Below are 16,410 nucleotides of genomic sequence, written 5' to 3'. Positions count from 1 at the left end.
CTCAGTTGCCGCTTTGGGTCGAATCAGTGATGCATGCACGTCAGGTCAAAACCAGGCCATTTTCGTGGGTCTATCACTAGGTGGCAGTCTCGCCAGGTCTCGCTGATCACTTCCCGGAAAGTAACAGGCAACACTTCATATTTCATTAAAGACGTTATATCTCCATTTCTAGAAAAAAACAGCGATTTTGATGAAAACTAGCCACTGTTTAGCTTGGGATTTCTCAGGAACAGAGGCGTGTAGAAATACACGGTTTGCACCCACCGAGAGCTTAAAGTCTCACCTTTTAATCGAGCCATTATATGTGTTCATAGCTATAACAGAATATGCTGTGGCTGTACAAAAATCATCAACAATGGTCTAGATTGCTGGCACTCTAGGACAAAGCTCCCGAAAACAGCTTGGCATTCAATGAGTTAATGTGTAAAAAAAACAAGTCCTCTATTGTTGTCTATTGACCGTTTACAAAACTAAAGTAGATAGCAGCTCTCAACCCACCGTCTATATGTGGAGAGTAGCTAGCTTCCATTACAAAAAAAATCAGAATTGGGTTACATTAGACTGACAGTGTAAATGCAGCCTAAATGCCTGTGTTGCGGGGTCATCCCTATGTTCCCCAGGTCCTATGTTCCCCGCTCAGGGTTATGGTTAGGGTTTTAAAAAAGGGTCCTATGTTCCCCAGTCCCATACAAAGCGGGGAACATAGGTACGCTCCCCGTGTTTGCTGCTGTAATGGTTATATCGGCCTGCGAGCAACTTGTGATTTTGCTCGATTCATTTTCACATACTTGTCTTTAACAGAGACAGGGGAGGGGAAACAAGTAGCGGGAAGTGAACTAGGAGAGTAGTAGAGTTACTGTTAGATGAGTGTGATATGCTATGATGGATCCTCAGGACGCCGACGGCCAAAATCTCTGAATTAACCACCGACCAAAACCGAGGACATTATGCCGGTATTTAAAGGAATTATCCGGAGTAAAATGCACTTTAGATCAATTTACGGATGATTGGGAGTACATACGTTGAGTTTACATCAAAATCATGTCATTCAGATGTGTTTTGAGAAAATTCGATTATACCGTTTTTAGTCAAAACTCGTTAGCCTGGAAGTGACCAGGGCATGTAATTTCGCGCTACAAAACGCTATTTTTATACCTCTTCTACAGTTCCAAACAACATTACACTTACGTGGCCCTAAAGCCAAACCGAAGTATCCCGAGGTCTTTATGTGGTCGGATAGAGAGTCCAGAATGAATTTCATCAAGCCAGTACCTTTCCGGAAATGTTGCTTCTGCAGCTGGCATCTTTAGGGGAAAGTCCGTAGGAGTCGATTGCCGAGTGTGGAGTAACAAGCTCTGGAAATTCACAATTTCGCCGTTTTTTTTTTTTTTTTTAAAACATAGTCCAGTATTTCTTTTGAAATTGAAATGAAGTTGTATGCAACAGCAAACCCTAGCTTACTAACAGGTTGGAATTTTGAAATGTCACGTGTCGTGATGTCGTGCAACGACGTGATGCAATCGACCACCTTCCATTACCTCACAATCAACAGTGTAGGTCCAAATTATGCCTACTGCACAATTTGTCGTTGTAATTTCAGTGTTGGTCATGCAGGGAAAAACAACGTTTCCCAGCATGACAAGTCAGTGAAACACAAGCGCGCTAGTCAGTCAGCTAGGCACACAACGTCGTTAGTTTGTAGTAAACCGTACCTCGAATGAAGCTGACCAAATAATGAAAGCTGAGGTGAAAATGTCGATGCTAATTGCCAAAAATAACGTCGCGTGCAGTTTTTTGGACGACTTCAACTGTAGTGTGGCTGACATGTTCCCGGATTCAGCGATTGCCAAGAAATACAAGAAATAAGAAAAACAAAGGCTACACAAATCATTCATGGAGTTACTAAGCTCTTCTAACATTAACGTTTCTACGGTACACCATTGGGTTTCACGAATCACAACTTACTTATGCTACCCATACATCAAAAGACATTGACAAGATTTGGGAAAGATTCTTGTAAGATTGCAGTCTTTTAACTAAAGTCCCACATTCACACTTTACTCAAAAGACTACAATCTTTCAAGAATCTTTCCCAAATCTGGTCAAAGTCTTCTGGTGTAAGGATGGCTTTGGTTGACATTTAGTCAATGTAAGATAATGTTAACTTCACTTTTTTCTGCACAGGTGCCATAGCTCTGGACATGGATGACAATGTGACATTAATCTGTAAATCCCAGCCTTTCTCTCTTTTATGTGAGTCCAACAACAGAAACACTGATAAGCAATTTGTCATACTTGCAAGGGTATACAATGAGGAAAACCTGGAAGTATCTACAAAGTTTCTAGACATGCCCACACTGTCTTTCACACACACACACACACACACACTGTCTTTTTCTCTCTCACACCCAGTCTTTCTCCCACACACCCTCTCTGTTTCTCCCTTACACTCTCAGAGTTTGCATACAGTATTTATCAAAGACATCGTGGCTTCATTTTCCTTTTCTTTCCTGGTTTTAGGAATCGTGGCATTCCATGGAAAAACCTGATTGCGTTTAATTCAGATAATGCAAGTGTCATGAAAGGCAGGCACAACTCTGTAATAAGCAGGGTCAAAACAAACCAGCCTAATGTGCAAGATCTCGGCTGCATCTGCCACCTTGTTCAGCTTGCCACTGGTTGGTATGAAGGCTGCAAAGCTGCCTGTGGAAGACGTACTGGTGGGCATTTACACCCACTTTGACAAAAGGTAAAGTTCAGACATGTAGACTCTCATTTCTCTCACACTCACCTTATCGTATTAACTGACACTTACAGAACTCATATGTGCTTGTTTTCAGTGAAAAGAAATGTGAACTCTACAAGGAATTTGTAGAGTTCACAGATTCTGACAGCCTGAAACTGCTAAGATATTGCAGCACCAGATGGCTCAGTCTGCTGAGCTGTATAGAGAGGGTTCTCAACCAGTGGGCTGCTCTTCAGGTAGGGTTTGTTATAGTATATGTATGTGTAGCCGAGGTGTCAATACTGTTTTTTCTGGGGAGACACTGTTACCACAAACACACCGGAGTCGGATGGTAGCCTTTAGAAAAGATAAATATTTATTTTTTTATATTGAGACAAGTCAACTCTTATTTAAAATACTCAGTCTATTCTTGATGTGTGAGGTATGGCAATGACGGGATGAGCGGCAATTGTGGCACTGCACAGTTCAAGTAGATGGAGCAGGAGAGGCAATCAGAGCTGGCTGCGCACACACACGCTGGCTTGCAGGAGGGCAGGGGCAGGCCTTGCTTCGTGACTGACAGCTAGGGACGGGTGAGCCGCAGGCAGACACCAGACGGGCCAATAGCAAAGATCCGCTGATGAGAGAGGAGAAAGAGAGACAAATGGGAGTATAGGGTGCTGAATTCGACACATAGGCCTATGCAGCTCAGTGGATGAGACAATGTTCTCTGTCGGCAATTAATAGCTACACACAGGTGAGAGGATGCCACGCCAACAGCAAAGGCCAAATAATATCAAAGTCCATCAAATCAGCACACGAGTGTAAGAGTCTATGAAGAATATGTCCAATATCACACGAGAACAATAAAGTCCATCAAAGTATCACACAGAAGTAATCCATCACAGCACAGATGTGAAATACGATGCCGGAGAGTTCATTGAAAATACACAGGGCTTTAAAGGAATTATCCGGAGTAAAATGCTCTTTAGATCGATTTACGGATGATTGGGGGTACATACGGTGAGTTGACATCAAAATCATGTCATTCGGATGTGTTTTGAGAAAGTTAGATTGTACCGTTTTCAGTCACAACTCGTAGCCTGGAAGTGAGCAGGGCATTTCAATTTCGCCGCTACAAAACGCTATTTTTATACCTCTTCTACAGTTCCAAACAACATAACACTTACGTAGTAGTGAGTAGAGGGTCCCTAAAGCCAAACCGAAGTATCCCGAGGTCTTTATGTGGTCGAATAGAGAGTCCAGAATGAATTTCATCAAGCCAGTACCTTTCCGGAAATGTTGCCATCTTTGCTGTAGGAGTCTTATTGCTGAGTGTGTTGTAACACGCGCTGGAAATTCACAATTGCGTCGCCGTTTAAAAAAAAAAAAAAAAAAAAACATAGTCCAGTATTTCTTTCGAAATTAAGATGAAGTTGTATGGACTGGACTATGTTTTTTTTAAACGGCGACGAAATTGTGAATTTCCAGAGCGTGTTACAACGGGAGCGTACCTATGTTCCCCGGGTCCTATGTTCCCCGCTATTTGTATGGGACCGGGGAACATAGGACCCTTTTGTAGGAAAGGGTCCTATGTTCCCCGCCTTGTATCTGACCATGGAAATTGCATGAGATATGCTTGCGAGTGCACATTTCGTGCACAAACGGTAGCAAAGTGTATTTTTCTATCAATGTTGCTTGCCGTAGCACACCAGGTAGACCACACATACGCGCACGGTGCAATATTGACACAAGCCAGAAGGGCGATTTTCCTAACTTCCACGTTGAGTATAGCGGAGTAAAAGAATAGATGAAGAACATTTTTTATAACATAGGCCTACAATGGTTTTACTTGTGCTTCTTTACTGAATATAACGAGTTCAAAGTTAACATTCTAGGTAACGTCGCATTGTCCGCTTCAGCACTAAATTGAGGACAGCAACGTACACGAGCTGTACCTCTCACAGAAGAAACGCGCTACAACTACATGCCTTTTTAAGTTGATATTTAGCCTAATTGGTTTGTTTTGTTCATTTTTCCGTTCGCTGGCACGCTGCAGGGGGGACTGCGCGTTGCTCCGAAGCCCCTTTGGTCTGACTCGTCAATAATCCAAAAATGTCCCTTTGGGTCTACAGCCCAGTATAGTTTGATATCTCTTTGTTCCATTAAAATGAATCCCATTCTTCCGACAGCTCAACCAAAGGCTATAGATCACCTCCCTTACCTCTTGTACAGTAAGAATCAACAATGACATGCCAAGTGCAAAGACAATGACAAGCTTGGGACTGAAGCCATGCAGACTCGGCTAGATTTAACAGTTTCTCAAACTTTTTTTCTGGGGACCCACTTTTTAAAAATGACAGACTATCGCGACCTAACTCATGACTGTGGTAGTTAACAAACTAGATCAGTGGTTCTCAAACTTTTTCTTTCATTCCCCACTTTGAGGGGGCATTCTCGAGCCCCACCTGTCCCCCATCGCTCTAAGAAAGTGGTAGGTCAAGCTTAAAATTGTCAAATTTATTGAAATAATGACAAGTTCTAAATATATCCTCTTCAACAGAGTTAAAATCAGCTGGTGCTGCAGATATAATAATAAATAAATAGCCTACATAACACACATATTTCTGTTTTCCAGCAGGAAAGCATTGGCCATTATACAGCATTGTACAATATATTCAATGAAATGCCAACATGCTGCATTAAATGGATCCATAATCCAGTCATACTGAGCACTGCTCAGAGAGAGTATTTAGCATGGTGAGCAAGATTGTCACATCCAACCGAATGGCACTGGATTCCAGCACTGTGTGTGCATTGCTATCTTGTAAAATAAATCACACTGGTCAGGTTCACCTATACACTCCCTCACAGAAAGTGTTAAGAAATGCAAAATCAGCCACATATGTATACAATAGGGCTCATGCTTCACACCAGGAAGAGTGACAAGGTTGTCTTTACTGTCTATCCATTTGTTCAACTGCCTCTTACACACATTATTTCTGTCTGTCTGTCTCTTTCTCTCTGTTTCTTTCTCACTCTGTCTCCCAACATTAAGCTAAAACACATTGTAATTAATGAATGAATAGCAAATTAAAATGTGTAAGTAATACATGTAAAAGTTATAATCATTCATACTATCATCAGGGTTCTTAATTAACTTTTTTGATCACCAGCTAATGTGGCTGGTAACTTTCTAAAGTTACTAGCCAATCAGAATTTCTATTAGATAGATAGATAGATACTTTATTGATTCCCAAGGGGAAATTCAGGGGGTCTCAGTAGCATACAGACATCACACACAACATGCCCTTACAGCAGAAATGGTAAATATAAGTATAAACATATAACCAAACTCCACTGTACAATAGAGACAGTAGGAGATAAGAAAAACTAACAAAACGAAATACTAAATATATTAAATGTAAAAAATCCAGTGTGCTTGAGGGTGATCAAGCATGAGACACTTGTAGTGACAGGGCCTGTAGTTCTGTGTGCATGGTGAGGTGCTCAAGAGAGTGAGTGTCATGGGGAAGGTGCAAAAGTAGTCTAACAGTCCTGTAGTTCTGTGTGTATGGTAAGGTGCTCAAGAGAGTGAGTGTCATGGTGAAGGTGCAAAAAGTAGTCCAACAGTAGTCCTTTAGTTATGTGTGCATGGTAAGGTGCTCAAGAGAGTGAGTGTCATGGTGAAGGTGCAAAAAGTAGTCCAACATTAGTCTAACAGTGCAATAATAAGGTCTAGAGACCAGCATAAATAATATGGACAAATAGGAGAGTAAAGTATAATGTAGACAAGGTAATATAAAAAAACTATGTCAGTGCAAGAACAGGTTGAGGTAATAGGGTTACAGCCATTCAGTATTGTAGCAGAAGCCATTGATCATGTGTGCTATTATAGCATGAAAAACAGTGTAGCAGGAAAACAGTAGTAAAAACATTAGGCTGTGGACATTAGTAAAACAGTAGTAAAGCAGTAGTGGGCAGTCAGTACTCAAACATGGAGAGGCAGACAGACTAAGCAGAGAAGTCTATCTCTCCTCTTCCCTTTAGTGAGGCATTAAACAGTTCAATGGCCCTGGGGACAAATGACTTCCTCGGCCTTTCAGTTGTGCATGGCAGTGAGCGAAGTCTCCAGCTGATCAAGCTCTTTTGCTTTTGAATAGTGCTGTAGAGTGGATGGCATTCATTGTCCAAGATGTTGATTAGTTTGTTCAGGGTCCTTTTGTCAGATATTGAAGTGATGCACTCCAGTTCAGCTCCCACTACAGAGCCAGCCTTCCTTACCAGCCTGTCAAGTCGCCCCGCATCCTTCTTCTTTGTGTCTCCTCCCCAGCATACCACTGCATAGAAGAGGACGCTGGCCACAACAGAACATCCTGAGGAGCTTGCTGCACACATTGAATATTAGCCAATTTTTTTCCAGTGAAAATAAGACAATTATGAGTTTATGAGATGAGTGTCACTGAATGCATTTGATCATTGTATTAACATTGTTGGCATGAATACATACCACAAAATATACACAGAAAGTGCTCTTCACTTCATTTCATGTTTGGGATCTCTATCTATCTATTTCTCTGTCGATATCCTCATCCCCTGCTTCATTCCTATTCTCGCCCCCATAAGTCTGTCCCAACCACTGCCGCATTTAGTTTAATTTTAACATAATAAAAAGGAGATATCAATTATCATCAACAATGACAAGCCAGCTAGAACCTGCCACTCGTTTTCTCTCCCTCTCCTGCACACTCAGACGCGTTCTCAATTAAATGGAGTAGCATAGGGCCTATGTTCAAGTTGGATCTTTATAGAGAGGACCCGAAAAGTATCAACTTTATGTAACATGCTGTTGGTGCATGTTGACATTGTATACTTTCTCTAACAAGAGTGAAAAACAGTTTGCAGTACAGCTACTATTTATTGGCTAAATGTTTGTCCCTCCTCTGTCTCTTGGTGCCCTACGCACAGTGCGTGATGCGTGTGGTGGTGGTGATAACTGATCAGGCTACCTTTTTAAAACTGAAAATTCCATCCTCAGCTAACTCCATAGACAATAAAATAAACGATCTTGCTGCTTCAGGTTTTGCGGCCTCCGTTACATGACATCAGCCCCCCACAAAGGAAATAGGTAAACACAATGCATTACAATGCGTTAATTGCTAATATTTCGTAATGCATTATGCATTTGTGTTATGTACATGTGTTAGGTACTTTTTACTTTACTTTACTGGCTAACTCTCCTCTTTCAGTCTATGCTCCCTGCTCTGGCTCCGTTCGTTCTTCTAATTCCTTGTGTTTTCTGGTAGACGCTCCGTTCGTTTCCATGGTCTCTCGCGCTGGTTTCACTGCAAACTGCGTGCAGCCGACGTAGCATTACGGCACAGTGGTCATGGGAAATGTAGGAAGTACTGCCGGGGCAGGGCTCGAATTATCTTTTTGTCTTTAAGGGGGTCTCTTGTGGTGATTTTATCTAAACATAATAATACTTGTGTGTGTGCATGCTGGTTTATTAGAAACATTCCATTTACTATAAGAATATTGTTTGTGCAACTGTTATGCAGCATTTACTGGAAGTCATGAGACTGAACTGTCAAAGGCTAAGAGTGAAAGTAAACAAGACAGGGCCTGGGAGAGAAAGGTACTTACCAGAAGGGCATAAATAGAAGGGGCTAGCAGAAGAGGAGATGCAGGGACCTTCCAGAGAGAGGAAGTGAAACCAAAGGTGAAGTGACACATAGAACCAAATCAAAACATACCCTGCCTGGCAACAGATTACACATAGAACCTAGCTACATGTCTTCTGCCTAGCAACACACATTTTTTAATGTGCGAATGAGAAAGGCTTTCCGCCAATATCTCAGGTCCCAAAACGTTCTGATTGGCTAAAAGGGGCCTGGTGACGTTCCTGGTGATAGGAACGCCTCCCAGGCCCCTAGGAGCATAAAAGACAGAGCTCAGACACATTCAGATCAGATCTCATCGGGGTGGCAGCTGCAACTCATCGCTTATTGCCTGACGGTTCAGTCCTGACACTGTTTGGTTTGTATTTTCACTGCAATACGGCAAATAAAGGATCAACAGTCTTCAGCATTTCTCGTCTTGGTGTTCTCCTGCGGGTCTTTGACATCAGAGTGCTAGTTAGATTGGAGGTTCGGAAAGTGGATACTTTTTCCACGACACTCTCTATCATAAAAAGTTGGCACACCCCGCGCATAGCCTAACAAGGCGATACAATGAAATAGCCTAGGCGCAAGTGGCGCTTTTGCGCAGTACAGTATATGCGCACGGTAGGCTTAGGCTTTACCTTGACACACGCACACAACAGACAGATTTTTCATAGAAATTGATTACTTTTAATTAATTTCAACATATTATTGATTGTAATAGTCCATATCTCATTTCAATTTCACAATACAAAGAAATAGACTAAACGATTTAGTAGTTTAGTAACTCATTTAAACCAGACCACCGTCTCAGATAGGCTATCAGTGTCAAACACAATAATGCATGTAGTGTAACTTATACACAGGGGAAAAAGCACTAACTGGCAGAAATGAATAAAGCCAACCAAACTATGTTCTAGTATTTAGGCTAATGAACCGTGGAAAATTAATAGACAAACAATTTTGGAGTTTGCACTGAGATATTGTCGGGTAGCCATTGAATATTCCGACATCAGAGATTGCTAACCGGTGTTTAAAAATAGCTGGGAACTTTCCGGAGCTCTGAATGGCAGAGGATAGCTAGATCATCAGACAACACAATCATTGTAAGCTGCATTATGGGCCATAATTTATGGCTTTGTTATTCAACATAGAATAGGTGAAGCGCAAGTTCAACAGCAAACAAGACTTTTCAGCACGTATCAAACCATGTAGGCTAGCCCAATGAACGCCTATGCAAATAGACAAAACATTCACATCAAAGCAGGGTGACTTCTTCAGATTTGCGAGTGCTGTCAAATCGATACGGTTTGCTCATATAGTCTAGTGGTGTGGTGGTGAAGTGTCATGCTGCGTTCAAGAGCGTAGTGTAGGTCTAAGTCCCGTAGTAGCCTATATTTTAATTTAACGTCTTTAATGGTAAGAGATCGCACAGGGATGGATAATGAGCAGTTGTTTAATATTAAATTACAATGCCAGACACCTTCAGATATGAGAGACCCCCTCAGGTTTTTGACTTTGTTGCTTTCATGGGAGCCAGTCCTCACTCTATGGGAGCTCGACTCCCTCTGGCTCCCACGTAATTCGAGCCCTGTGCCGGGGGATATATGACCGAAAACAGAGCATTATGTATATCATGCATGTAATGCCTCATGCATCACCAGCCAAACTGGCTAGTAAGTTTTTATTAACACCCGCCAAAATGCATTTTAACCCTCATTTGGCAGGTTGGCGGGTGTTAATTTAGAACCCTGACTATCATACCCTTACTCACTCACACACACACACACTCTTTCACACACACACACACTGTCTCTCTCTCTCAATCACACACACACATTCTCTCTCTACCTCTTTCTCTCACTCACACACACACACAGTCTACTAGTTATGTGTACTTTGTACATAAATAAAGCACTTTAAACATATCCATTGGTCTGTCATTCTTTAATATATATTGTGTAGTTATAAACTCTAGACTGTTAATGATTAGTGCTTTTTTTAAAGTTTGTGGGTAAGAATTGTGTAAAAAAAAAAAAAAACGTATTTTGGGGATGGATTTCGGGAAATCTCCCTTATTTTCAATGTTCAATGTTGACAGCTATGGCTGATATTGAATTTTAATTTCTGCGCATGTAAGCTGTGCTTGAAGTTAGCTGTGACAGACTAGCCTAACCTTACAGGTTTTCAAAGCCTGTCTACCTTAGGCCTACTACATTGTTTAGTTAACACCTTGTCATTTCGCATTTGTCCAGCTGTTCACCTCCGTGAACCTTGCGCCCCTTGTCTAAAACATATTTCAGCATGCCATCTCACCATGAGAAAACGTAATGTTATGGTGACAGTGCGAGATCAAAGCTTTGGCATACTTGGTAAATGTCTTGCACATAATATTGAGCTGAATATTTAGTGGAAATAGCCTACTGTAGCATTGTGCTGATAGATAAAAAGTCACCAATTTAAAGGCGGAGTCCGCATTTTAACCCCAGTAGCTTAAAACAGAGCCTACCATTTATTTTAGGAGGAGAGGTGTAGGACGGGGGGGGAATGCTGGGGGGGGGGAATACTTCAGCAGTATCTCGTGCTACGTATATTTTCCTTTTTTTTTACCTTTGCCAATCACACTCCTGATAATTATTAGTAATTGTGTCTTTTGATTTTCCCTCACCTAGATCCCAGAGACGAATAGTCCTAAACAGCAATATGGTGCAAAAAATGTGAGGGTGCAATCATCGATCCCAGCAGCGTTCACCTCAGTAACAAAATATAAAACTGACTCACTGGAACAAAGTGTTAAAAAAAAAGTGATTGCGCAATGGATTGCACACACCGGTCTACCTGTCTGCAGCATTGAGGATGAAGATTTCGTCTTCATGATGGAGACCATAGACAAGAGGCTGACCATTCCGAAGAAAACTAAAATAAACAACTCGATTGACCAGCTTTATATTGATGAAAAACAAAAATTTAAAGAAAGACTCGCCACGGCACGCAGAACAACAATTGGTCTGGACACAGGGCCGTTTCAAGGAATTTGGGGGCCCCAAGCAAAATGGACATGGAGCCCCCCCCCCCCCCCACCGCACGCAAAGCCTATAGGAACCACAGCATAGCCATACAGTTTAAGTTCACCCACACTTTATATACATAAACAGTTTTAAATTGACAGTGCAAATACTGCTGTTGCATATACTGTGCATTAGTTTTGAACATTTGCAAAGTGCAAACGATAAACAGTGATTCTGGAACAGATCTGAGTCTTCCTTATCCCGTTAATAAACAGTATGTACTGTAACCACATTCCGTCCGTTCGGAAAAAAAAGTTGCGCTAACTATTCTAGTTTGTTACAAGCAGCATGGGCCGTCAGATATCAGGTAAGTATTACCACTATCTTGTTTTTTCTTGTCATCCTCTTCCTTTCTCTTCTTTCTTTTCTGGCTTCCGGACGCATAACTCCACTTCATTATGACTGCCGAGGTTTTATATTTTGCCGGCAGCTGAGATCACGAACCTGGCTGGCTGGCTGCTGTCAGCGACTACTGAGAGGGGCCCCCTTGAGGGGGATCCCGGTATTGCCGGTAACAGTGTCGTTGCACTTTACTGCATTGACTATCAAAGGAGCGCTCACAGTTTGTCGTTGTCTTGGGGCCCCTGGCCAGCTCGGGGCTCCAAGCAATTGCTTGGTTTGCTTGCCTTCTAGCGACGAGCCTGTCTGGGCCAGAGGAAATTCTTTGTGTCAGTTATCAGTGACTGGGCCATTGTTGGGCCGGAGGCCCAGCCAGAACTGGGCCAACACTCACGCAACCCTGAGGCAGGTAGTGGGCCAGGGGTGGGCCGATCAAATTTTGCTATCTGGGTGGTGAGTGTATATACACAAAACAATATGCACATAATAATAATGCAGCAAAAAATCACTGACTCAGATGGTGTACTTCTGTCAGTACACTTTTATGCTGTGCCGAATCATTTCAACAATAGTAAATGCAACTGTATTACTCATAATACATTTCAGGACTTTTACTTTCAATACTTATGTACATTTGAAGGCAAGTACTTTTGTACTTCCACTCAAGTGGAAATGTAAAAGGAGGACTTTTACTGGAGTAACATTTGACCATGTGTATCTCTACTTTCACTCAAGTACAGGATTTGTGTACTTCGTCCACCACTGCCCCCAGGTGTATAAACATTTATTTACCTTCACATTTCTCAATATTTATGTTGCAAAACACAACGCTGATATACGTGTAAGTTTGAAATGCCATCAGTCATTGATGATGATTCTGTGATAGTTTCAGTTAGCTCTGTGGAACAAATTGTTTAGGCTATCGAAGATCGAATCACATCAAAGGGATCCGAGGATCCATCAAAATATCACATGATCCAAGTCAGATGACCAACGGGAGCATGTTCAGTGAAGTTCATCCCTTTTCCTTTCTCATACTAGATAAGAGAACTGCATTCCATGCAAAATAACGTTTGAAACTAACAATGAACTTGAGGCTGCTGAAGTTTATAAGATACAAATAATTTTACATTCTAACAGAAGATTCTGTTCCACAACGTATTGTAAGGTTTTAAAGTTCCATGTTGAATTCAATGAACCCAGATATTCTTTTGAATGTTCAATTTCTAACATTCCCGTCAGACCGATGTGACCAAAGATTCTAGAGCGGTTCTGTTCTAGAATCTTTGGGTGTGACGGTACTGGGTGAAAGATCTATTTTCTCAGCTGTCATCCCAGGGTTAATTATGTATTTGGAGTGTGGGAGGCTGGGATTACTCTCTCTCTCACACACACACACACACACTGCTGCTTGGGATCATTTACACACAGATACACAGATGCTGCTGTCTGGGATCACACACACACTGCTGTTTGGGGATCACTCACACACACCCACATACTTAAAGGTCCCATATTATAGTTCTTTTTCAACAAGTCAAAATAGACTTATGGGTTGCACAAAACATGTCCCTAAGGCTGTTTGCGCAAAATTCCCCTCAGATTACACATTATCAGCAGCTCCATTCTTGTCAGTTTCCGTCCCTTTCAGAATAGGCTGTTTCTGGGGCCTGTTGCCTTAAATGCAAATGAGCTGTTGTTGGCCACGCCCCACTCCGACACTAATAGACCTCTGAAGTTCGCCTACAAAAAAGCTGCCATCTTTGACATCCGGTATCTGGCGATTTTTCCTATGGGAAAATAACATGGGGATTTTGAATTATCGCACCTGTTAAACTCTCGCAGGGATGGAAAAAGTCTGAAATGCAGACGTTTTCCTGAACACACTTTTGTCCTCTGCCTTCAAGTGGATGAACTCTATTAGGCTATTTTTGTAATAGTGAACAAATTAAATGTATATTATCTATACATTTATTTTCTGTAGATTCTCCAATCTGAAACTTTTCTTTCCAGCTTTTGAAAATGAAATCAAACAATAGGCATATTGTTTCAAATTATTCTATTCTCCAAACATTGGATAGCTGTGAAACCCTTGAAAGTGTGATGCCAAATGTGATTTATGTATTGTATCTCTTGACGTTGTCTTCCTCATTACTGTTTACCATTCTTTTTAGCAATATATTTGTCAATATAGCCTTGTTTAGGCCTCATTCTTTCTTTCATAAGTAAATTAGACTACTGTTTGCTATGCCTTGTGCAAATATGGCACTGCCACTGCTGAAGATTGAACTATATAAACAGACTGGTTTATTTGGCTATGCTTTGTGCATCATACAGACAATTTCAGAGCAGAGAAACATAATCATCCAGGAAATTCACTTAAATTGCTATCAAGAATAATAATGACAGAGCTTTACAGAAAATGATCCTCCTAGTTACACTAATATTCACATACCCAACAACACACACAAATCAACTCAGCCTTCACAATAGGCTTTACAATAAACCTACAGTAGTCACACAAAAATAAATTGTGTGTATGTTTGTATGTGAATATGTTTACAACTGTGAAGAACTGTTGGTGTACTGTATTTTTGTGATGACTGAACATGTTTTTCATATATTTATGTGTGTTATTGTGATCTAAAGGTTTCTGCACGGTGTACTCACTAGGGGTTTTACCTGCGGTCTTATCAGGGAAAGACCTGGATGTGTTGGAGGTATACATTGTGCTATATTCTTTCACTGACAAATCATAAAAGACCACTGGAGTCGGCACGATAATGCAGCATAACAATCAAACACCAAATTACAGAGAAAAAGTAAACAAGTAAACAAAAACATCTCTGCAACCAAAACAACCATAACAACTGCACAACAGTATAGATAAACAGCACATATGTAATGTGTGCGTCCTGAGGGGAGGAAGGACAGAGAGTCCTATATGAAGTGATGCTAGGGTGGTGGAAGTGTATGAAGATCAGTATCATCCAGTCCAGATGACAGAAATCCGGTCATTATTTTCTTGGCACAGACTTATTCCCTTAAAAGCAAGCGGTACACAGGATAAGCACGAGGACCATTTCAGAGGGTCTTCAAGGAGGACAAAAAGGGGGTTCAGGTGTGTGCTCATAGAATCTCAGGTACACAGGTGTGTGTTCACAGGCATGTGTTGAAAGCTTTCTAGCTTAGCATCTGTGGAACAGATGGAGTTAAGGTTGACCTATTGTGTGCACATGTGTTATAAAAAGCCTTGCAGAGACAACAATGAGGAAAACAAACAGACACACAAGCGATGCTGTCACAGAAAACCTCTGGAAGCAGAAGCACAATCCATACCCTCCTCTTAACAAAAACATGCCCCACACCCCTGTTCAAACAGACCAGCCAGACCAGCATCCCCACAGAGTAGTGTCCTTTCTTTAAGGGTGATTTTCCACTTGGTTGTGGACTCCAATAAAATGTCTCTTCACTTAATACTGGTGGTGGTGTGGAGTCCCTCGTAAATGTGCAAAGTCTTTACAAAAGCAGGACATCATGTCTTTTGCTGGTGTAGTTGAGGCTCCAGGGGCCTAGTCCCTCTCCTGACCAAACCGTCCGAGTTTTGAACATTCTAACAGAAGATTCTGTTCCACAACGTATTGTAAGGTTTTAAAGTTCCATGTTGAATTCAATGAACCCATATATTCTTTAGAATGTTCAATTTCTAACATTCCCGTCAGACTGGTGTGACGGTGCTGGCTGATTTTCTCAGCGCTGTCATCCCAGCGTTAATTAGGAATTTGGAGGGTGGGATTACTCTCTCTCACACACACACACGTACATGCTGTAGTCTGGGAATCACTCACACACACACACACACTGCAGTTTGGGGATCACTCACACACACCCACATACTTAAAGGTCCCATATTATAGTTATTTTTCAACAAGTCGAAATAGACCTATGGGTTGCACAAAACATGTCCCTAAGGCTTTTTTTTGCGCAAAAAGCCTTAGGGACATGTTTTGTGCAACCCATAGGTCTATTTCGACTTGTTGAAAAAGAACTATAATATGGGACCTTTAAGTATGTGGGTGTGTGTGAGCGAGTGATTTAAGAAAACAGGCCCTAGAAACAGCCTATTCTGAAAGGGACGGAAACTGACAAAAATGAAGCTGCATTATCAGCAGCTTCATTCTTGTCAGTTTCCGTCCCTTTCAGAATAGGCTGTTTCTAGGGCCTGTTTTCTTAAATGCAAATGAGCTGTTGTTGGTGGGATGCTCCCAGCGTAGGATAGGCTACGTTATATGGCCTTCGGCCTCGTACCTATGGCCAAATGACAGCCGCGGGGATATTGTTTACTAACTCCGCTCCCACTCGTGTCATATTGCTTAAATATTTTAACAAGAACGAGACGTGTCCTGGGGAGTTTCGGTTTGTATACTTGAAATATGGATGATATCAGGTGCGTAAAAGACGTTTGGATATTTTGTGTAGCCTACTACAAAAAATGCTGTTGATACTCTTTCGCATGGTGCTGGTTGGAAACGATAGGCTACGACCAAAATGGAGGATCTTCGACAGGAAGTTCCTAACCTAGTGGGTGGGAATTTTCAGATGGGGGTGGGTAGTC

The sequence above is a fragment of the Alosa pseudoharengus genome, unplaced genomic scaffold (assembly GCF_046254945.1).
Source record: "Alosa pseudoharengus isolate Yale_2024_CS ecotype anadromous, Long Island Sound unplaced genomic scaffold, YU_APseudo_1.1 YU_APseudo_1.1_scf_8, whole genome shotgun sequence".
NCBI lineage: Eukaryota > Metazoa > Chordata > Actinopteri > Clupeiformes > Clupeidae > Alosa > Alosa pseudoharengus.
Note: the sequence above shows the minus strand (reverse complement) of the source record.